Genomic DNA, 24,864 nt, shown 5'->3' on the forward strand with positions numbered 1-24,864 from the left:
AGTAGCAGTGGTGGTTGTGGTAGTGATGAGGGAGAAGACTCAAGATCCTGTCTTCTGGGGTTAGAGGGAGGGAGCAGGTTGACTTTGAGGCTTCTGTCCCAACTGGGGCCTGAACAAAATGTGTTGTCCGTTCCTTCCAGTGAGAGGAAAGAGTCCTTTTTGTATTACTCAAATCAAAGCTATATCTGAGCAAATGGATTATGCGGCTAATGTGCATCCGCAGGCTCCGTAAACGGATTAGATAGTAGTTTCTGAGCCAGTGTGATGGCTGGGCTGAAGCCCTCCCGGTCTCTTCCCTCCGGATTCCTATGTCCACATTTCAAGGCCAGATTACACACACACACACCCAACCCCCCCAACCCCTTATACTGGCGCTGTGGACCGCTGTAGAACTTCTGCAGATTGGCCTTGAAGTAGGGGTTGAAACTTCGTGCCGACCTCTGTTAACAAATGGACAGCAGTGTAGTTTTTACTCGAAACCGCTTTTATTCCTCTTGGATAGGAGCAATCCTATCTTGAGTTACTGGTAGGCCCAGAGAGGAAGAGAATCCCTATCTCCTGCGCTCCTTTAGTTTTTACCTTCCTTTCCAACCCTTAGACCCAGGAGGAAGAAAGGAACCGCGACGGAGAAACCCCCGACTCTGGGACCCTAGTTTAGATCTGCTTATTAAATTCTACAAAAATGTCTGTGGCGGCGGCGGACACGGTAGCCCGTGACCAAATAATGTTCACCAGCTATGTGAACAGGTCCGTGTTGCTAAGTGGACTGCATGGCCATATATGAGCAATGCTGAAGTAACCTTTCCCAGCATTTGCTGGTGGGTAATCCTTGGAGATTATCCCTTGATATTTGCAGTTTGTGCTAGTTTTCAGATTTACACAGGCCATTCTTTACACAGAATGCCCCGCATCATCATTTAAGTACAATCCTCCTGAGCTGGTGTCCCTGTTGTTTTTTTAAACCCTAACCTGTTTTAGAATTGATCTTTTCCAAGGCGGAAGAGCAGTAAAGGCTAGCGCTGGGCAATTGGGATTAAGTGACTAGCCCAGGGTCACACAGTCAGGAAGTCTTTTGTTTGGTTGGTTTTTAAGCACAAGTTTATCTTCATTTATGTTTGGTGCCTTGAACACATCAAGCGTTTACCAGATGTTTGTTGAATTGAAAGCCCTATCCATTGGTTTTCAGGTCACGTCCCGAAATAAAGCTTGTTTGTAAAAAGGTTGGAATAAACACTTTCGGTGTTACTGGGACAGCTTTTGATACTTGTGGCTGCCTCCCTCCCATTATTATTCATCTTTTTAGGTAAAAGTTCTTCTCACTGAACTATAAACTGGAAAGCAAAGATTGACTCATAATTCTTTCCATTTCAAAGAAATACCTGCTATTTACTACCCCCCCCAAAAAAATATGTAAAGCGCTTCGTAAACTTTTCAGTATAAATGACAATAGGTTGACGATGGCGACTCATCGGTTGCCTTGTCATATCCAGCCTCGTTCAAATGCCTTGCAAATATCCAATAAACGATCGATGATAAACGTCTCAGGATTTTAAAAAATAGGTATAAAGGACTTTCGATTCCAGCAGTTATGTTGTTTCAACATTAAACCACAATTTGTTTTCTAAAATGTATTTACCTTTACACAATAATGACACTTATTTTTCTACGTATAATTATAAGTAGAGACAGTGGATCCATAGCCATTGAATAGGGAAGACCTGGCAAGGGATCCTGGGCAAGTCAGTAGCCTCTCACTGCCTTCCAGAAAGCTGTCTTAAATTGTAAATTATAAATGAGTTGCCTATCTTCATCGGTGGAGGGGGCTTCCATACAGTGATGAAATGTAACAACACCGAAACAAAAAATAAAATAAAACCAACTTCTTAGTCTCCTGATCACGGGTTCAATATGAAAAGGAAAACCAAAAAAACAGATTTTGAGGAGGCAACCGATGAGTTACCGGTGAAAAATTTACAAAGTGCTTTACATTTTTTTTTTGGGTAGTAAATAGCAGGTATTTATTTGAAATGGAAAAAAAAAATACTTTGTTACCTGAACTACCGAAATAAATCTTGTATTGTAATTGCATTAATCTATGTTGTTGCATCAGATAGATATTATATCTTTATATCTATACCACAGTGAAGAAGTTGTCCACCAGCACACATAATTAACATATGCCAGTATAGTTGTGGAGGAAATTAAAATCTGATCTACATTTTTAAAAAGTTGGAATTCAGCAGGAGTAATTGTAAATTCTTCATTTTTGTTGGAAAAACACACATAGACTCAAGCAGTTAGTATAATTTGGAAGAGAAATGGCACTGCGGGAAGTCGTGGAAGCTTTATTTGACCACGAACTCAATCTGAGGAAATAGTGTGATATCACTGTTTATAAAGCTAATTTTTAAAAATCCTTACTTTCTTAGTCTCAGGTCTAAGGCCTGGTGTTCTAATCACTGCACTACCTAGCTGCCCTTTTAAAAAGCTAACTTTGGAAGCTTTTGTGATTGAAATCTGGTATCCAGATCAAGGGGTAGGGGGACAGGGGATGATCCTCTTCTACCCAGTCAATTCTGGAAACCAAACTTTTAAGCAAAAATTGATAAATTGGAAGGCTTCTAGGGGTGGGTGACCGGAATGGAGAGGATACTTAACACATCTTATTAGGAATGAGAAAGGCAACTTGAGGTATTTAGCCTAGAAAAGAGAACCTCACAAAGACGGGAGGGCAGAAGGTTTATGAGAAGGAAGGGAAGAAAACAATCTCTGCCTCCCGATATTAAAAGAGCTCTCATATGAGGATTCTATGTAATCTCAGAAGACAAAATTAGGAACAGGAAGTGGAAGTTATAAGAAAGCACATTTTAGCCTGATATGAGGAAAAACTGAATATTAATCCTGCCCACATATTTAACTTGCTGCCCAAGAGGTCCTTAGAAGAGGTTTTTAGTGCCAGCTGGCTTGATTAACATTTGTGAGAGAAAGGAAACCTACACTGGGAAGCAGGTTGAACTAAAATGACCTCTTATAAATGTATAATTCTATGCTGTGAATTTAGCATGGGAAATTATTAATGTTAGCTTATCATAATAGATCTGATTTTTTTTACTTTTAAATGCTTTATAAGATGTTTTAGAAAAACACATTTTTATAAAATTTCATAGGAGAGTAAAAATCAGTCCTTAATATTTTAAAATGCAAAGAGTTTTATTAGATTTGGAGGGGATTGTTCAAATAAGCTGTGGAATTACTATTAATATGTTGTGTGGAGTCAGTTAAGTGGCTCAATGGATTGAGAACCAGGACTAGAGATGGGAGGTCCTGGGTTCAAATATGACCTCAGATACTTCCTGCCTGTGTGACTCTGGCAAATCACTTAACTCCTACTGCTTACCCCTTACCATTCTTCTGCCTTAGAGCCAATACACAGTTTGATTCTAAGACAGAAGGTAAGAGTTTTTAAAATCGATAACAATAATAATATTGTGCAATCTAAGTTTTGCAATGAAATAACAAGGCTCATTTATTTATAGGGAAACATAATATCATTTGCTCCAGAAATTCCAAAGAGTAATTTTCATTGTTACTATTCAGTTGTTTTTGACTCTTCATTGACCCCATTTGAGTTTTTCTTGGCAGAGATATTGAAGCATTTTGCCATCTCCTCATCCAGCTGACTTTACAGTCTAGGAAACTGAGGCCAACAAGGTTGAGTGACTTGGTCAGGTGTGGCTAAATGTCTGAGGCTAGATTTAAACTCAGGAAGATGAGTCAGGCCCAGTGTCCTATTCAGTGTTTCACCTAGCTGCCCCCCACAAAAGTCGTAGAAACATTTAGAGTGTCAGTTAAATTGATCACATGGTAAGGTATATTTGTATAATCAGACACACTGTGTCTTAATTAAACAGCTAATTGTCAGTTATGAAGACCTTAGTTCAAATCCAACCTTAAACATTAGCTATGTGACCCTGGGCAAGTCACTTGACTTCTGTTAGCCTAATTTCCTTAAAAGTAAAACAGGGAAAAGTAAAGTAGCACCTACCTCCCAAAGTTGTTGTGAAGATTAGAGATAATATTAATAAAGCACTTGACTTATGGTTAATACTTTAGAGCTAGAGAGAAGCTTAAAGCTCAGCTTATCCTCAATTTCCTCACTTTACAGATGAATAAAGTTCTAAAGAGTAGAAGTGACTTTTCCAGCTTTTTACATAGCTTATTGATACTGAAAGCCTGTGCAGTGGAATAGCCTTACATCTGCAGATCAGCCAAACGATGCTGTTTTCCCTTGATTCCTTGCCTAGAATGGTCATCACCCAATAGATCTGTCTTTTAATTAGAAGGGCATCTACATAGGAAATGGTATAAAAGCAGCTGAGTAGTTGCTAGGTTAGAGCATAATTCCTCCTTAAAAAATGTGTAGCTTATTTAATTTCAAGTTACTTTCCTTATCGGTTCAAGGAATCAGTGTTCAATTCTTTTAAAACATGGAAGAAGTGCCATCTCCCTCAATCCAGTGTATTGTGATAAATCCAAGGACTTGCTTTCTATTTATAGCTAGTTTTAACTTTAATGTGTAATAATAAAATAATAATCTCTGATGTGTTTTAAAGGCTTTTTTAAAATATTTCTTTTAATTTTATATATTAAGAGGGGTAAAGGGAGGAGGAGAATACATCCTGTATATGAACCAGCTTTCTTGGGATTTTCTTTTCTTTTCTTTCTTCTTTTTTTTTAATTTGGAACTGAGCCATATATACCCTTTTCTCATATCCTTTAGTTATCCAAAACTTTCAGATTCTCTGCTTAGTGTTTCCTAGTAAAAGAGAACTTGTCTAGAAGATTAATTATCTATTACTTGGCTTTTGAGGGTTTTGTTTACCCATCAGGGGATTCTTTTATTTACCAGAGGTTTAAACTTTTAATCTATCAGATCCTGGACTCTATCAATCTTTATTTTGTTTTTAAGGTAAATTTTGAAAATAACTCTGTTATAAATTTACAAGGATTTATTGATTTAATCTTTTCAAAGATATGATTTTGTTGTAAGTACAATGGTTTTGATTGCTATTGGAAGTAGGGCAAAGCTCATCAACCCTTTTCAGGTTTCTCCACCCAGTCCAGCTTCTGTTATTTGCATGGAACATAAGGGGCATGATAGGGGAGTCAATATGTCTGGTCACCACAGTTAAAACCTGAACTTTTGCTAATTAGAGCCTCTACAAATGATTTGCTCAGGTCAAGGGTACAAAAGGAATTGAAAGGTGGTTTCTTCTTCTTTTTTTTTTTTTTTTAACGCTTACCTTCTGCCTTAGAATCAATACTGTATATTGGTTCTAAGGCAGGAGAGTGGTAAGGGTTAGGCAATAGGGGTTGAGTGACTTGCCCAGGGTCACACAGACAGAAAGTATCTGAGGCCAGATCTTAACCCAGAACCTCCCATCTCTAGGCCTGGCTCTCAATCCACTGAGCCACCCAGCTGCCCCCTAAAAGGTATTTTCTGACCATAACTTAAAGAAAAGATAGACTGAACCTGAAAGACAGGGAGAAGAGTCAGCTTAAAAGGTAAATATAAAAATGCCCATGGGCTTCTCCAGTTATCTGACCCCAGTAGAAAGGACCAAAGTGAGAGGTTGCTAAGAGCTAAGCAAACTAAAAACTGTCAGATCTCTTTCCCTGAACCTGCATGGTAGCCAGAGATCAGGAGATGGTAGCAGAGGGCAGCAAATATTGCAGTGGGGTACCCCACAGCAAAGCAATTAAGGCTCCCAGGAAAGAGCTGGGATGGAGGGAATAGAACCACAGGGGACCTTCGTCCATGGTCCTGATAACATAACCAGATAACATGTTTTCTGCATTGTTAGAAACATGCATGATCTTAGAGATGTTTGTGTTCGTTCTAGCTACCAGGGCTGAGCGTTTAGTGCTTTGGGAGGATTCAGATATATATAATAATTCTAAGCCCAGAAGCAGCTTGATATTAAAGAATATTCTTTCTAGGAAAAGATCACTAATAATGATGGCAAAGTACCCTACATGGATGTACAGGGCTCTATGGGTTGTACAGATAGAAAAGACTATCACATTCTCCAAAATGAGAGAAAGCACGTTGGACTGGGAATAATCAAAGGAAGCTTCTGGGAGATTGGATTGATTTGATCTGGGTCCTGAAGAGAGATAATATTTAGATAAAGGGAATAAAGGAAAGAAGAGCAGCAGAGGAGCAGGGAAGGGGAGATCATGCCCATTATGTTGTAATTTCCTCCTCCAAAGGGAGAAATTATGGTCATCTTGAAAATATGGGACCTATTGTCCCTTTCCTAATCTCCAATATCTACTCATTGACCTAGGATTGTTCCCCTCTGCAATGACTAAGCAAACTCAAATACTCTTTTATTGTTCTTGTACTATTCCTTCTGCAAGCAGTTTATAGTAGAAGAAAACATGCTGAAGTGATAAAAGACTTACATATTCTGCATTCTTTATTGGGGGGAGGGACCCAGTCATTTTTTCTGTATCTGAAGGGGAGATTAAAATCCACTTTCTATTTGATTATGTTTAGCTTTTGGTTGCTGTTTGGTCATTCTGGTTGTGACTGACTTTTGGTGACCTCATTTGGGATTTTCTTGGCAAAGATACTAGAGTGGTTTGCCATTTCTTTTTCTTTCTTTCTTTTTTTAACCCTCACCTTCTATCTGAGGCCATTGACATTTCCTTTTCCAGCTCACTTTACAGGGGAGGAAACTGAGGTCAACAGAATTAAGTGACTTGTTTAGGGTCACGCAGCTGATAAGTATCTGAGGCCAAATTTGAACTCATGAAGATGAATCTTCCTGATTCTAAGCCCAGTGCTCTGTCTACTGCACCACCTATCTTAAGTATAGGCAATAGGCTCTGATGAAATCACACACTGACTAACCATAATAAATTCAATATTATAATGTTCTTTCTATAAGAATGGACTGGATCAGGGGCATTGAGGTAGCAGAGTGGATAGAGCACCAAGCCTGCAGTTTTGGGAGCTCCTGGGTTCAAATTTGACCTCAGATACTTAATAGTTGTGTGACCCTGGACAAATCACTTAACCCCAATTACCTAGCCCTTACCACTCTTCTGCCTTGGAACTGACACTTAGAATCAATTCTAAGACAGAAGGTAAAAGGTTTTGGTTTTGTTTTTGTTTTTTTAATTTCTCAGATAATTCTTCCCACTATCCACTAAATTTTCCTATAGGTTCTGTTATATTTTTAGGTGAATTTGCAGTTAATTAAATATCTACATGCCTTTGAAAATAGTACTATTTCTCAATATTTCTCAGTCATCATTCTCCTAAGCCTTTTGCTTAGTGTTGACCACTCTCTCCAATTTGGTACTCTCTTCTCTCTAGGTTTTCAGGACACCACTCTCCTCTGGTTCTCCTTCTATGTATCTGACTGCTCCTTCTAGGGCTCTTTTGACCCCCATCATGTCCTTTAACTGTAAGTGTATCATAGGATTCTATCCTGAGCCCTCTCCTAGATTCATGTATTTGGTGATCTCATCAGCTCTCATGAATAAAATCACAGTCTCTTTGCTAATGATTCTCAGATCTACTTATCTTACCCTTAACTCTCTGCTGACCTCCAATCTCACATCTGTAACTGCCTTTCAGACATCTTGAACTGGACATCTAAGTGGACATCTTAAATTCAATATATCCAAAACCAAGCATTATCTTTTCCACTAACCTCGCACCCAACTTCCAAGTTACTGAAACATCATCCTCCCAGTCTCTCAGGCTCCCAATCTGTCATCCTGGACTCCTCACTATCTCTTACTCTCATGTCTAAGTTGTTGCCAAAACCTGCAAAACTTCATCTTTGCAATATCTCTGCTATACAGCCCCTTCTTTCTTACATCAACACCACTCTGTTATAGGCTCTCGCCATTTCATGTCTAGTCTGTTGCAATAGCCTGCTGGTTCTGCCTGCCTCAAATCTCTCTCTACTCCATTACATCCTCTATTCTGCCACCAAAATTATTTTCCTAAAGCATAGGACTGATGATGTCACCTCCATAAACTCCTGTGGCTCCCTAATGCCTCTTAGATCAATTTTTTTAAATGCTCAGTTTGGCATTCAAAGCCCTTATAACCTATTCCCGTCTTACCTTTCCAGTCTTACAGCTTACTTCCCTAATACTTTTCAGTCAAGTGACACTGGCTTCCCTGCTGTACCGTGAATAAGACACTAATCACTCTGTTCCCAGCCTTTCCCCTAGCTATCCTTAATGCCTGGAATGCTTTCCTTTCTCATCTCCACATCCTAGCTTCCCTGGCTTCTTGTAAGTTGCAACTAAAATCCCATTTTCTACAGGAAGACTTTCTCAATCCTTCTAGTACCGTCTCTCTATTATGTCTTACTTATCCTTGAATGTAACTTGTTTATACATATTTGTTTATACATAATTGTTTGCTTGTTGTCTCTCCTATTAGACTGTGAGTTTCTTGAAGAAAGGATCCATCTTTTTCCTCTTTTCTATCCCTAGTGCTTGGTACAGTGCCTGGCACATACTAGGTACTTAATAAATATTGATTGATCGATTTAACTAGTGCATGGGGGGGGGGAACAGATTATTCATTCTATCCACAGAAGATATGATTGTTAATTTATTATGTTGTCACTTAATGAAATATTCACCATCAAAATATTTCCCCAACCCTGTACAGTTTGGGAACCACTGACATGGTAGGAAAAGATAAAAGACACACATGGGTCATAATGATGGATCTATGAACACTAAAAGGACCAAAGCTAGATTCTTTGTTTTTGTAGATAGGAAACCCAGATTCCATATGTCTCCTGTGTATTTCCCTTGTGGCAGGATTGGAAATTATTATAGACCATAAGGAAGAAGATAATAAAGCTGACCATTATAGCTAGTATGAAATTACCTCTCTTTTCTTCTTTTTCTTCTTATTCTGACCCAAGCAGCAACTACTAAACTGAAATGAGAAGCAGAAGAACTTGGGGAGGAGAAAGAAATCTCTAAGAACACGTATTATACTCCTGAGGCCACTGAGACATTTGTTAGGGATGTGAAGACACCTTATGTGGCCAAAACCCCTCTGAAATATAATGAATTGCAAAGGGTGCCTAGACAGATTGTTTTTATTGCTTTATCCAAGTAGGCTATGCCTGAGGATATTTGATCTTGAATTATGAAGTCTGACAATGTGCCTGAAGGAATGAGTAGACATGGATAAGAGAGTATAAAATTCCAACCTGGTAAAGAAGTTACAGGTGAGATGATGGCATTCATGCATTTAGAATAAAGATAATGTAAATTAAGGTAATGAAAGTTTTAAGGTCCAAGGATTTTCTTCCTCAATGCACCTTGTCTTCTTATTGTTGGCATGAATAAATGAATAACACCTGACCTGGAATCAGGAACACCTATCTTCAGACCAGCCTCAGGCACTTAACTAGTTTGGGGACTTCGAGTAGGAAACTTGTTTGCCTCAGTTTCCCATTCATAAAATGGGAATAATCATCCTATTATTCCTGATAGAGGATAAAATGAGATAATATATTAAAGCCTTTTATTCAATCATTCACTTATAATTTCCCATACTTTGTTCCTTTCATTGTATACAACCCTGCTTCCCATTTGATTCTTTTGGTTACAGCTTAGAGTCCATATTTTTGGAGTTGCTGACCACAAGACTATGGATCATTCTGATTTATATTAAAGTGAATTCCTTTACCACTTCCTTAGCCATGACTTGTGAGAACAAATATTGACCACATTCTAGCTGCTTCCCCAATAAGCAAACTTTGTTAATTTGTAGACACAGTCTGTCAATGGGCAGCATAATCTTTCAGTTACAATACTATAATGCTTGTTATGTCCACCAAATGGTCTTCTGCTGAAGATCTCCAATTAGAAACATTCTATCCTCTGGAAGATGATATAAAGCTTAGAGAATATCAAAATAGTTCATCAATGAAGGGTTCCCCCCCACACACACCTTTGTTTCTAACAGTTGGCCTTTTAGTTGTATCCATTTTGGATTTAAAAAACACTGTGTAATCAAAATTAAAACCAGAATGTTCAGTACCTTATCTGAAAGAAGGGAATTTGACTTTCTAGTGCTCTGGGGGAGTGAAAATCAACTTGACATTGTAAAAAAAAAAGCCATTTTTTTAATGTCCTTTTGGGCAAGTTACTACATGCATTGTAGAAATAAAATTATTTTAAAGACCTTTCTGCAAGTGAGACAGAAGACTTTTAGTTGCTGTTTCATTTTATATTGGATAGGGACCTCTAATATTCTTTTCTTGAGAAAATGAAGTTATGAGGGAGCCATTAAGCCTCCTAATTTCAAGCCCAGTTTTGGTTCTTGAATTTAATTCAATTCAAGCATTATTTGTTTATTGAACATACACTGTCTGTCTAGTCCAGTGCTGGTGGCTCATTGCTCCTTGAAGACAGGCATTAAATTCTCAAAATGTACTCAATTCTTAAATATTTTCATCTTCATGTTCTCCTCTGTTCCTTTTTTTCCCATGCTACCTTTCATTTCTGCCTCTAGAAATTCAGTCAAACTTTATCACCCCTATTCAAAACTGATCGATAGCAACTGGTGAGCAGGTTAATTATAATCACAGAATAAACGCTGAAGTCTCAAAGTTCATCCACTTTTGCAATGTTTCAAAACTCCAGAGGGGACAATGCCAAGAGACGTTCATTGATCCATTCAGGGCAGGTGTGGGAGTTTGAACCAGGGGCATACAATTTGATGTGATTCAAGACTGCTCAATTTGGTTTCTTATCTGCAGGTTTTCCTATCTTATAATGTCTGTCATTTCAGATAAAAGTCCAATCAATTGAGCTAGAAAAAAATGGCAAGTTACATTTTCTTCTGATAAAAGTTTTGTAGTTGCTGCTTTATCGGATTGGGTTGGAATTGTATGTGTTTCTGTCAAGGTCTGAATTGACCTTTTCAGATATTTTATCAGTTATTAGAGAGAGAGAAATTCTTTTTCTTCCTTGCAAAGAGTGACCTGACTTCCAGGCTCATAAATCAAGTCAACTAGAAGAGTCAGTAATACAGGTTACCCCCCCAAAAATGATGCAGCATGGGAACAGAAAAAAATAAAAGGAGCTGCTGTCTTAGATAGAGCCAAGACTTAATTTGCCCTTGGAAATGCTATAATTTTACATAAAATATGAGTTTTAAGATTTTCCTGGCTTTAAAGAAGGGGTTTTAGAATTTAGTTTAACTGCATTTGTTAAATACTTACTATGTGTCAAGAATAATGCTAAATGCTGGTAAGAAAATGGTCAAGAATGAAATCAAATGGTCTTTGCCCTCAAAACCCTTATATTTTACCAGGCATAAAATGGGAAGGGAGAGCCCAACATATATAGATAAGTAAATACATGATCTATCAATATGATATTTACTGGCAAATCCTTTCTCCTTAATAAAATTTTCCTTATATATAAAGGGCTTTGAAGAGATGATCTCTGAAATTCATTCCAGCTCAAACATTCTAAGGTTCAACGAAATAACCATATCATTTCTAGTTATTCATCTAAAACATTTAGAAATAATTTTTTAAAAACTCTGTTCACCACTTTCCTTCCCTCCTCCCCCCAAAACCAACTTGGAATGGTTTTGGTGATCCTTGCCTGACAAGGAATCAGGTGTTTCAATAAGGGATTCACTTTGGCAAGATCATCCCTAACAGGATAAATAGTTAGTCTCTCCAAGCTTTCTGACAGATACAGCCAAAGACATTTGAGATTAAATAACAGTTACTAATAGCAACAATGACGATGATAATTATTATACTTATAATACTAATAGATAATATTTGCATAGCTTTTTAAGGTTTGCAAAGTGCTTTACATTTATTATCTCATCTGGTTTCAATCCGTTGCTAATATATATATATATATATATATATGCTGTATATATAAAATAAACATATATACATACATAAACCTTATCAAAGAGAATATCCTTGTTCAATTGTCAAATGAAATTTAGGACTCCAAATTTAAAAAAGAACTATGCTGTTAACACTTCATTTATTCAGTCTCAGAGAAATGAAACATTCTTTATATATACATTTTCTGGATAATTAAAGCCCACCATGTAAAGTCCTAATTAAAAAAATATATATTAACCATTTAGCTAGAAGTCTTAACCTAACCTAATATATAATATATTTTATATATATACATATATATAAAACCTAACCTAATATATAATATATTATATATATACATATATATATATGTTAATAACCATTTAGCTAGAAGTCTTAACCTAACCTAACCACCAAGGTATGATGGGTTTTTAGAGTATGGTGGTATGGCATATATATTTATATCTTGATTAGAATTTCATTATAACAAGTATAAGGACTTGATAATCACACAAGATTTGGACTTGTTTTGGGTACCAGTTCTACTCCTCACTACACATATCAATCATTTAATCTTTCTGTAGCTCATCTTCCTCATCAGGATAATGAGGTTATATTAGATGACTTCTGAAGGTCCCTTTCCAACTCTAAATTCTGTGAAGAGTCCAACCGTCTCATTTTATAGCCAGGAAACTCTGATTTGCTTNATATATACATATATATATATATGTTAATAACCATTTACCTAGAAGTCTTAACCTAACCTAACCACCAAGGTATGATGGGTTTTTAGAGTATGGTGGTATGGCATATATATTTATATCTTGATTAGAATTTCATTATAACAAGTATAAGGACTTGATAATCACACAAGATTTGGACTTGTTTTGGGTACCAGTTCTACTCCTCACTACACATATCAATCATTTAATCTTTCTGTAGCTCATCTTCCTCATCAGGATAATGAGGTTATATTAGATGACTTCTGAAGGTCCCTTTCCAACTCTAAATTCTGTGAAGAGTCCAACCGTCTCATTTTATAGCCAGGAAACTCTGATTTGCTTCTGGTTATGTATGTGATCATGGTCAAATCACTTAACCACTGTAAGGCCTCTGTTTTCTCATCTGAACATGTTCGGGTTGGATTAAACAACCTAAGGGCCCTTCTAGTTCTAAATTTATGAATTAATGAGGCCCAGAACTTGGCCAGAGTAATACGTTATAAAAAAGGATGACAGATATTAGAGGCTAGAGGCTTGAAGGTTGTGGATTGAATTTGGTGGGAGAGAGAGCACACTCTTACCCACGGCCTCTGTGTAGGTGCTGCTGGCAAAAGACGATGCCTCTCCTCTCCTGACAGGTTTGCTAAACTGAGCCTGTCAACTATCCCTTTCTAACAATTGCTCAGATAGGGAACCACAGAGAAGTTATGTGTGTAGTTAACCTCTCTAGTTCCTCAGCCTGCGGTTGGAATAGATATTGATAAGGGCTATTGGTGCTCTCTTTGAATAACGGTGAAATCTGACTTCGTGATTGACTCCCCTTCCCAAGGGCTTACATATATTGACCACTCAGGAAAGGTACTCGGTAATAAATACTATATTTGATTCTAATTAATGGGGTTAGGAACAAGGGAAAGGATGGAGGATTTAGGAACCTTATTGCTAATAGTTAAACTACTGATCAAACTATTGGAGATTGCTAGATCAAATAGAGACTGGAGGTTCTTCACCCTCTCACTAACTCTGGCCTGACTTGGCCAGAGCCAAGCCAAAGATTAGGGAAGGCTATTGATGATCTTGAATGACAGTATCACTGTACTCTCTCAGTGCTATTGTCAATGATGGTGATTGCTCTCTACCTGTCTCAGTAAGGCAAGTTTGGTTGCAGGTTCTCGACCTCCCACCTCCCAAGTTCTTCTCCAGATTGAGCCAACTTGTGCTGTGCCTGATGAGTATTTATAGGATTGGCTCCAACTGACTTTTGCCCTGGCTCACAGCATCTGGGTATATTCTGAGGTGTTCAGCTGCTGGTCTTGTCAAAGGTGGTGTCCATCTTGTCCCAGAAATTCAATGCAACAAATATAAGTAGCAAGCTGGAATTAGAAAGCAAATCTTATAACTCCAAAGTCAGTACTTTCCCAACATGTCAGGGCTGCTAAACTAACTTGCCCAAGGTCATAAAACCAATATTTATAATATGAAAAGAATATTATTTATTACTATGTTACATAAAGGAGATAGAAGATGGGGAGCTGGCATAAGCCTGTAAGATCTAGAGAACTCTTCATGAGGAATCTCTTCAGTTCAAAGGAATGAACAGCTGTCTCTTGCTTTGCAGTTTTGTCTTATAAATTGCCTGGGTCATTGAGAGGGTGAGTGACTTTCAAAGAGGTACTAAACATGGGTCTGAGGTTGGACTTGAATTCAGGTCATCGTGACTCTAAAACCAATTGTTTATCCTTGTGCCATTGAACTTGACCTTTAGAATCTCTGTTAGCATAGTAGCTCTAGCAATAAGTGGGTTACAGAATAAGAAGCAAGGAGGAATGGAGCATTTTTCATGGTTTGCTAGGGGAAAAGAATGACCACCTACTCAAAAAAAAATCTTGAACTTGGTGTTAATGTGACAAAGGTTATTTTATTTCATCCTCAGGAGAATGGGTACACACAAGCTGGTGTTACAGCCAGCAAGCAAGTACAGGAAATGACAGCACACAGGCTTCCTTTTATCCTAGACACGTGATGGCAAACCTATGGCATGGGTGCCAAAAAGGGCATGCAGAGTCCTCTCACATACCTGTGGTCATGCACCAGAGTTTGTTACTAGAAAGCCAGAGGGATTTGGGGCAGAGCTGTTCCCTTCCCCTTTTCCATCGCCTGAGGACATTCCTCACTTCCCCTCACCCCTCTGCCCAGTAGTGCAATGGGAACACTTCCTTCCTCACCTGTCTGGGGTAAAGCAGGGGATTGAGGTGTGGGGGACAGCACTCAGTCTCAGGGGGCAGGGCATGGCACTTGGTCTTTGAAGGCTGGGGTGGGGGAGGGACCTGGTGCTCCATTTCTAAAAGGTTCACCATCACTGTCCTAGACTAACACAAATTAGTCCATATCCTTGTTCATCATTGGCTGGTTACTGGAGTTACAGTCTAGAAATGAGAGCCAGCTGATTGGAACATGCAGTTTACAATACCTCATTACCTCAATCATTCATATGAGTTTTAATCAATCAAAGTGAAAGCAATTTCACCTGTTTGCCTCTTAAAGGACTTATTTATCATGCATTCCTTGCCATGCCCCACTGATGTGGATGTGTGGAAGTGGGACTTAAGCTAGGAACGTGAAACAATTCAATTTTCTTACTCCGTTATACAGGCTTATGAGAGGAATCTACCATCTTGTCAGGACTTATTCCTCACTCCAGGGCTACCATCTTACTGGTTTTCTGTGCAGTTAATAAATAAGGGTCAGCTAGGTAGCACAGTATTCTGATAGAGCTCTAGGCCTGGAGTTGGGGAGGCCCTGGGTTCAAATCTGTCCTCAGATACTTCCTAGCTGTGTGATGTAGATAATCTTTTAGCTGTTTGCCTAGCCCTTGTCCTTCTGCCTTAGAGTTGTTACTAAGACAGAAAGTCAGGGTTTAAATAACTAAATAAAATAAACAAGGGGTATGAGAAACTCTGGGTCCATCTCCCACCCTTTTGATAAAGTATTTTGACCAGTTTAGAATGAATTGCATCAAAGATATAAGCTATATAATAAGTGTGCTTTCAGAGGCAGGCAGTTTCCAGTGGCTGGCTTATTTAGCATGCCTGGTCTGTTCTATGTGCAAAGTGTTTGTCATTCTTGTTATTTCTCCCATTTTAACTGGCCTCCCCCAAGACTTCGTAAGGAAATGGCTCTTGACTCTAGTTCTTTTCTTAGACAAAGAAATTTGAAATCGATGACATGTTACCTGCTATTATGCTACACAGTGGGAGCAACACTGGGAACTTTTCATAATCTTTCCTTGGCCAGTTAAAAAGCTCTTATTAAGTGTCATATGCCAAATACTGTGCTATGTTCTAGGGATGCAAAGTAAAGCAAAAACAGGCACATACATGTCAATGGGGGAGATAACCTAATAGAAGTAGATGGAAAGCACTAGCAACTCAAGGGATTAAGAAAGACCTATAGAAAGAAAGTGAAGACTAAGCTGTGTCTTGAAGGAAGTCAAAAAGGTGAGGAGGGAGAGTATTTTAATTGTTGTTATTGAGACATTTCGGTCATGTTCAACTCTTCGTGATCCCATTTTGGTACAAAATGCTGGAGTGGTTTGCCTTTTCCCTCTTCAGCTCATTTTACAGATGAGAAACTGAGGCAAAAAGGATTAAGCAACTTGCCCAGGGTCACATAGCTAGTAAATGTCTGAGGCTGGATTTGAACTCATAAATATGAGGCTTCCTGATTTGAAGTCTAGTACTCTATATGGTGGGCCACCTGGCTGCCCCTAACTAGAAATTTAGGCATGGAGGTAAGAGTACCAAGATGGGAGATGGGAGATGATGGGAAGAACAACATGTACCAAATGGGGGCTCTTGAGCAGTAGTCCTGGGCAATCTCAAACCCACAGAATTATCCCTAGAACTCTGAAGGAAGAAATAATGAGTCTCTCTCTTGATCTCTAGCCTGCCAATACAAGTAGGAAGTAGCCCTGGAGAGAGTGGTACAATCTATGTTTCTGTCGTGCTGATTCAAGGTTTACAAAGCACTTTCTTCACAACAATCTGTGAGATAAGTTAGAATGGGGATGAATCAGTTAGACCTTGGTTCAAGTACTATCTCTGACACATATTGTCTGTGTGATTCCAGGCAATATATTTAACTACTATTCTGCCGTTCTCTAAGATTATATAAGAAGTTATGGTGACTTTCCTTGGCAGAGTTAGTCTCTTCAACTGCCAGTTCCTCCTCATACCATTGAAAGCATAGATTCAGTCCCTAATTCTTTTCTGCTTTTCACAGGCAAAGAAACTGAAGCTCAGAGAGGTAAAGGATTTACCTCACTTCAAAGGTCACTAAACAGTTATTAAGCACCTAAGTTCTGGGCACTATCCTAAGCCCTAAGAGTATAAAAACAAAAAGATACTTCCTGCTTCCAAGGAGTTTACAATCTAATAGGAAAATAAAACACCAAAGGGAAGCTGAAAAGGGAGAAGAGGGCAAAGGCAACTGACTCAAGGGGATGGTGGAGAAGGCAGAGGTTTTGTTAGAGAATTGCAACCACAAAAGAAATGCCTGAATTGAGCTCCCTCCTCAAATGTAGGATTGAAAGTCCATGGATTTACTCTTCAATCTGAGAGGTCTTTGGAGGTGAATAGGTGGAGCATCAAGGTTGTGTAGGATCTTCCCAACAATGAACTTCCTGGGGCATAGTGGGGAAGTTGGTCAAAGAAGTCCCAAAGTGGTGCAGCCAGCTAAGAAATAAGGAGAAATTTATGTGCATTATGTAAAGCTAGAAGAGATCATAGACATCATCTCATCCAAACCCATTTCTCAAATAAGGAAACCAAGGTTAAGAAGGCTAAGTGAATGTTAATAATAAGAATGATGTTGATTTTGCAAGCATTCGCTGAGTATACCTTTTACAAGGTGAAAAGTAACATGACATAGTAGCTACGTTGTGAGTTGAAGATCATTTTTGAATAACTGATGGAAGTCACCTGATCTCTTTAGTCTCCTCAGGAAGTTTTCTAAGATAGATCTGATTTAGTTACCAGGATTCCTCTGCTAGAGTTTCCCCACACTCCTTAAATCATACAAATGGACAAAAGAAAAGGTATGTGGCCTGTATTGAGACAAAGAAAAGAGTAAGACCATTTTTGCCCCCACAAAGCTTATATTCTACCAGAATAACAAAAGGAATAGTAAATAACTCATTTTACATGCTCTTTATGGTATTCAAAGGCAGATTTGAGGAATGAGGCATGGAATAGCCATTGAAAATGCAGAGTCTGGTGGTGAAGAATCAAATATCTCTTCTTATCTTTTCAATATTCTTAGATTTCACTCCATGTACTCTGAAATCCAGTTACTGGCCTGTTGGCTGTTCCTCCCACATTATATACCATCTACTCTAAGTATTTTCCTAGGCCATCCCCCATTCATGTAATGATGCTCTCCCTTCTCATCTCTCCCTCTTGGTTTCTCTGGATTCCTTTTGGGCCCAGTTAAAACTCCACCTTCCACAAGAAGCCTTTCCCAGTTCTCTTTATTCTTAATGCCTTCCCTCACAGGATATCCCCAATTGATCTTGTTTATTTCTTGTTTGTACACAGTTGTTTGGATATTGTCTTACCCATTAGGCTTTGAGGTTCTTGAGCAGGGATTGGGTTGTTGTTGCTTTTTCTTACCTTCCTTTGTATCTTTAGTGTCTGGCACATTTAAATCCTTCATAAATGTTAGTAGACTGGCTTGTTAGAGTAGGTGGAAGTATGTAAGGTATAAGAAGACTGAACAGGTAGGGGGGAGTGGTTAGGATATAAAATACTTTTAAAATCAAAATGCATTTTATAGTTAATCTTGGAAGCAGTGATAGAGAGCCACTGACATCTTTTAGAGTAGTGAGGGTGACAGTCAGGTGGGCTGTAGAAAAATCAGTTTGGTTGCTGAGTGGAAGAGGGATTGGAGTGGGGAAAGAGACCTGAGGCAAAGACACCAACCAGAAGGTTATTGCAAAAATCCAGGCAAGAAGTGATAAGGATTCACCCTAGTGTGGTGATTATGTAAGTGGAGAGAAAGGGACATTAACAAGAAGGGAAAAAGAAAAAGACTTGGTATCAGATTTCGAGATTTCATTTCCCCTAGTCTTCCCATTCTTCATCTCCATTATAACTCTACAGTTACTTTTGCAACAGATGGTTGGGGTTTGGGGTTTTTTTTTTTTTTGGTTCATCCTCATTTTGAGCAGAAACTCCCCCTCTTTTTAAAATCCACCTGCAATCCTTCTTCAGAGGGGCCTCAACTCAAGGGAGGAAATTTTGTATACATCAGTGCCTGCCTCTCAACTCTCATCATAACAAACCAAGTTAAGAACCTCTGTTCCATTCCTCAAAGGCTGTTTAAAATGATGTAAGTATCTTATTCTTTGAGAATAGTCTCTTTTTTTGGCTAAAGTGACTGCTGCTTCACAGAATTGACAAGACACTTTCCTTTGGGGGAATGTTGATATTAAATTTCCCACTCTTCTATAAACAGCACTCATGCTTGGAAAGTAATAGGAACCAATTTCCCCAAGGCAAACAAGGAAGTGAAAAGAAAGAGATAGCTTGGGAAAGAAGGAAGGAAAAGATGATTAAAAGAATATGGAAGCTAATTTATATATTTGGTTTCTACAATAATAATGCAACAAGAAATTAAGTAATTTTTTGGGGTAATATAGGCCCCCTTGAAGAGCCCCCAAACTTTTGGTCATTTGCTCATAAAGAAATCAGTCGATAAACAATTATTAACCTCATACTGTGTCCCAGACACTGTACTCACAAGACATTTTAGTTGTTAAAAGTTCTGCCTAGGGTTTTAGTTTAAAAAGAGACTGGAATTATGGGGTAAGAGAAGACTTTGGAGGTATCACAATAGCTAGAGATGGGATATCATCTGGGTTTGACTTATTCGAGGTTCTTTTTCATTATTTCCCAACCACCCCCTTCACTAAAATTGGTCTAGATTGGGAGAGAGGGGATTTGGAGATAGTGTAGAACCCACATCTTAATTGTAAGATAAGGGAAGTTGAGCATCTAGAGGACTAAGGAGAACTATGTCTTCTGTTTGGGAGTAATTCTCTGGTAATCAAAAAAAAATCAAATGAAGTTATTTAGAATGATCATGTGATACTCCATCTGGTGGACTAGATAATATCTAAGGCCCCCTTCACCTCTTCAGTCTCCAATCAATAAGCCTTGATTAAGCACCCCTTGCCATGTGTGTCAGGCACGGTGTTAGGCATTGAGGGAACAAAGACAAAAATGAAACAGTCCCTGACTTCGAAGAGCTTACATTCTAGAAGGTGAAGCCACATCAAGATATTTGTCATTGTTGTTGTTCATTCTTTTCAGTCACACCCAACTCTGTGTGACCCTATTTGGGATTTTCTTGGCAAAGATATTGGAATGGATTGCCATTTCCTTCTCCAGGTCATTTTGCTGATGAAGCTAAGTCACTTGCCCAGGGTTCCACAGCTAGAAAAAGTATCTGAAGCCAGATTAGAATTTAGGGAAGATGAGTCTTCTGACCCCAGGCCTGGCATTCTATTCACTGAACCACCTAACTGCCCTAGTCAAGATATTCAGACATATACAAAATAATTACGAGGTACTTTTGGAGGGAGGCACTAGGGACATCGTGGAGAAGATGATTCTTGAGTTGAACCTTAAAAACAAGTTAGTGACTAGTATGTTCTTTGTCTACATAGAAGAAAAACTAACGTTTTGAAAAAAAATTGGCATTGCAATAAAAAATGAATTCAGGTTTCCCTCCTGATAGAAAGGGCTGTAAGATAGTTCTGAATGGGATAGAAACAATAGTGACAAGAAAGATCTAGAAGTTGGTCTTGGGATGTATAAGACTGAAAATTATGAGTCTGGCCTTAAATTAATAATCTTATTAAATCAAAAGCAGTAGGGGAGAAAGATGGAAAAAAAGGAAAAAGATATATAGTTTACCTTCCTTATTGCTTCATTTAGCTTGCTATTCTATGACTGCCATAAGGTCCCCTCACCATGCTCACAAGGCCATCCAGTCAGCAACAAACCCAGAAGAGAAGAGCAGAAATCTGCTCTTGCCTCAGTTTATCAAACCTATTCTCTTCCCACTAACTCTCACATATGGCTTCTGGGGAGCCAACTATGACTTTCTATTTTGCATGCACCATCCAGGGGGGCACTCCAGGAGACATTGCAGGGAAGATCACCCTGCCCCCTGTCTCATGATAGCTTGATTCCATTGCTGCCCCTTTCTAGCTGCCATTCTATCCTCATGATCCAATTTACCCAATGATTTCCTTCACACAGTCCTCACTTGTGGCCAAGTTCAAAATAATGCCAGGTACATGTAGTCGAAAGAGGAAGAGGTAAATTTCCTTTGCACAGATGGATTAATAAGTTTTAGATGGGGTCTAGGATAGATGAATTCAAAAGGTTTCTTCGAATTTGAGGATATAGTGATGATTGATAACATCACTGCCATACCTTACCCTCTTTGGTATACAAAACAATTTTATATTCACTCACCAATTTGATCATCATAACAATCCAGTGATGTGAGTATATAGGTATTATCCCCATTTTATAGACTGGAGACTGAGCCTTAGTCAAATCTTCAAGCATCTTTTTAAAACCTGCTTTGTGCTATACTCTTTGCTAATCCCTGAAAACACAAATACAAGCAGAAAGACAGTCCCTGCCCTCAAAGAGTTCTTATTCTAATGGAGAAAAGGACACAAAGGGAAACTGCAAATCGGGGAAAAGAGGAAGGGAGAGAGAAAAGGGGTTCAGGGGACATGGAATGTCTGGAGAGCCAGGAATAAAGTTTAGAAAGGACCAAAGACAGAGTTAAATGATGAGAGGACAATGTGGTACCATAGAAAGAAGGCTGGTCATGGAGTCAGAGGACTTGAATTCAAATATCAGATTTTCTACTTATTATATATTTGACCTTTAAGCAAGTCATTTAAACTCTCTGTTTTCTCAAATGAGGGGATTTGGACTAGGAGATACCCAAGATCCCTTTTGACTCTAAATCTAAAATTATAGGATTACAATCCTATAACTTCTACAGGGTCACATGGGTAATAAGTAACAGCTAAGAACTTGACTTTGAGTCCTCTGTCTAGGACCATAATTATAAGGGACAAGGCAGTCAAGGTTAGAGAGTGTCAAGTTGGTGCCAACTACTATGGTCTCTACAAGGGATTATGACAGTCAATCCTCTACTCCCAATTTCCTCCAATGAATATTGTTTGTTTACTACAGCTCTTGCTCCAAGGTATTGGAAGTTAGAGCTAGTTATATCCTTTCCACCAGTTGTCTTGACTTTAGCACCCTGGCCATCTCCCATCTATGTTGAGCTCTGTAGAGAGGACCACCCCTCCCACTGCCACTCACATTCTAATATTTAAGCAGGGGGTGAAGGATTCCTCATCACCAAGGTGTGGTCTTAAGAGCAAAGCTGGGTCCTCCTCCTTCCTCTAACCCCAATGTTACATTAAAGATAGGCAGGATCATAAGATGCTATGAAATTGGCGACACTAACAGGGCAATGAGTTGGAGAGTATCCAGAGATGGGCAGCCAGAATATAGAAGGGCATTGAGTCCTTGTCATCTGAAGACTGGCAGGAAGAACTGGGAGGAGAAGACTTGGGGGAAGTTTGGTAGCTGTCCTCAACTGTTTTAAGGGCTGTCATTTAGAAGAGAATGAATTAAATATGTTCTATGTGGTCACAGTAGATAGAACCAGGAACAAGGGGTAGAATTTACAAAAAGGTCAGTTTAGACTCCCTGTTGGGAAGGACCTCTGAACAATTAAAGTTCTATAAAACTGGAATTGGCTGCCTAAAGTTCCACCTCTTTGGAGGTAGCTAGGCAAAAGATGGACCATTACTCATCAAGAATGTTATAGTAGGGGGGGCAGCTGGGTAGCTCAGTGGATTGAGAGCCAGGCCTAGAGATGGGAGGTCCTAGGTTCAAATACGGCCTCAGACACTTCCCAGCTGTGTGACCCTGGGCAAGTCACTTGACCCCCATTGCCTACCCTTACCACTCTTCCACCTATAAGTCAATACATAGAAGTTAAGGGTTTAAAAAAAAAAAAAAAGAATGTTATAGTAGGGATTCCTTTTGTATATAGGTTGAACTAGATGGTTGCTAAGGTCCCTTTCAGCTCTCAAATTCTGTGATTCTATGGGTAGGGGAAATTGTGTGATCACTAGGGATTAACTGATATAAATTTCCAATGACATAAGTGGAGAAATCACTTCACTACTCCACTGTTTGGCTTACTAAATAAGTTCCAGCTCTCATTCACACTACTTTCATGTCTTTGTCTAAGGGGTAGGCCCTTTTGCTCCCAAGCTCTTACTCTCCTGTTCTCCCATGCACCATCATCACAAAGAGGAAGCGCTGGGTTGGGACTGTATTCCTATATTTAGACAGGGATGAGATAAGCAAGACAAGAGTTAGGTGAGTATACTCATATTTTCCACATGTACATACACAAACTCCACCTGGATATATATTCTAGATCAACCACACATGGTCTAACTAGCAAAAATAGTTTCATAAAAGGTAGTTATTATCCTATATCTCTCCTCCCTTTCACAGCTGAACTCCTAGGGAAAGTAAAAATGTGGATACTCCCTTTTCACTACTTCCTTCCCTCCCACTTCTCAGTTCTTTACAGTCTGGACCTGGAGCTGACCCCACTTCTTGCCTGAAACTGCTGTATCCAAAGTTACCAAGTATCTCTTAATTGTTAAGTTGACTTTACTCTTATTCAGTCTTCATTTTTCTTAATCTTTTTTCTAATTGACCAAGATCACACAGAATCAGGATTTAAATCGAAGTCACTTAGTCAATAAACATATATTAAGTACCTTCTCTGTTCCAGTACTTTGCTAAATTCTGGGGATACAAAGAAAGACAAAAGATAATCCCTGCTCTCAAGAATCTCACAGTTCAGTAAGGAAACATGTGAACAACTATGTGCAAACTAGATTTTTACAGGATAAAGCTCTTTGATTTGAGATCCAGAGTTCTTTTCACTTGCCAGACTTCCTCTCTATGGCTAAAAAGGAAGAGAAAGTGACATAAAAGGAATCATAAAGGATAAGTGTTCATCAGAAGTTTGACAGAATGGGTTATCTTTCCACCATCTTTCTAGGCTTTCTTGCCTCTAAGACCAAGACTCTATTTCTTATTTCATACTGCCTTTTCAGGAGTAGGCTGTTCTAAAGAAGTAAATCTCTTTAAACAGATGAATTACATTTCAAAACACAGAAAGAACTTGGATATGTGATTACCAAATATTTAAGGAATCTTTGAACATTTGTGTAAGACACTGTGCTGGCAGTCTCAAGGAATATAAATCATAAAACAAAGCCCTGCCCACAAGGAATTTACAGTCTAGTGCCATGTTGGTGAACCTATGGCATGCATGCCAGAGGGAGCTGCTCCTTTCCCTGTCTCCATGTATGCCTGAGGACATTTCTCACATGACCCATCCTTTTGCCCCAGCAGCCCAATGGGAGCACTTCCTCCCTCCCCTGTCTGGAGTAAGGCAGGGAGCTCACATGTGGTGTGAGGGTTGTACTTTGGGAAAAGTTGGGAAAAGCTAAAAGAGACAACAATAAAAGAAATGACTCCAAGGCAGCATGTGCCATTTGTTGGATCAAGTGTTCTGAAGAGATTACTTTAAATAGGGATTATCTGGGAAAACCTGAGAAGAGGTAGGGCTTTGAATGGGTCCTGAAAAATAGATAGGATTTAGGTAGGAGACATTCTATGTAGTAAGATGAAAAAAGTCCATCAGAATCAGCTAATAGTTACTCTGGATATTAATCATAGATTTTCCTGACTTGCTTTTTGAGCACCCCACCCCCTCCCATCCCCCTACTAGAGTCACTAGACCCCCCAGCTCCTTAAAAAGCTTTGCTAAGTAACAATCTTGAATCAGTGTGATGAGAAGATGTAAAAGGCAGGGAATCTCAGCTTAACCTTGTTTGGTTAAGTAATCCCCCAAGAAATCCTCAAGAGGGTAAAAAGTACATTTTTGTTTTCCTTGTCCCCACACTAACTCCACTCCCCCCTTCCCCCCCCAGAATGTAAATCACTTCTGAAATACCTCCCTGGCATTCCCAGTAATAAAGAGGTCACATCATATCTCCATAAATCTCCCTGCTGGCCTGCGGTTTTGCT

The 24,864-nt window shown here is 38.9% G+C and overlaps 1 protein-coding gene across 2 annotated transcripts in view; it reads left to right on the forward strand.

The window, feature by feature from the left end:
• GATA4 (GATA binding protein 4) overlaps positions 1-24,864 on the forward strand; it is a 65,802-nt gene that overhangs the window by 3,646 nt on the left and 37,292 nt on the right. The window lies entirely within an intron of this gene.

Source organism: Gracilinanus agilis, chromosome 2 (assembly GCF_016433145.1).
Source record: "Gracilinanus agilis isolate LMUSP501 chromosome 2, AgileGrace, whole genome shotgun sequence".
Classification (NCBI taxonomy): Eukaryota; Metazoa; Chordata; class Mammalia; order Didelphimorphia; family Didelphidae; genus Gracilinanus; species Gracilinanus agilis.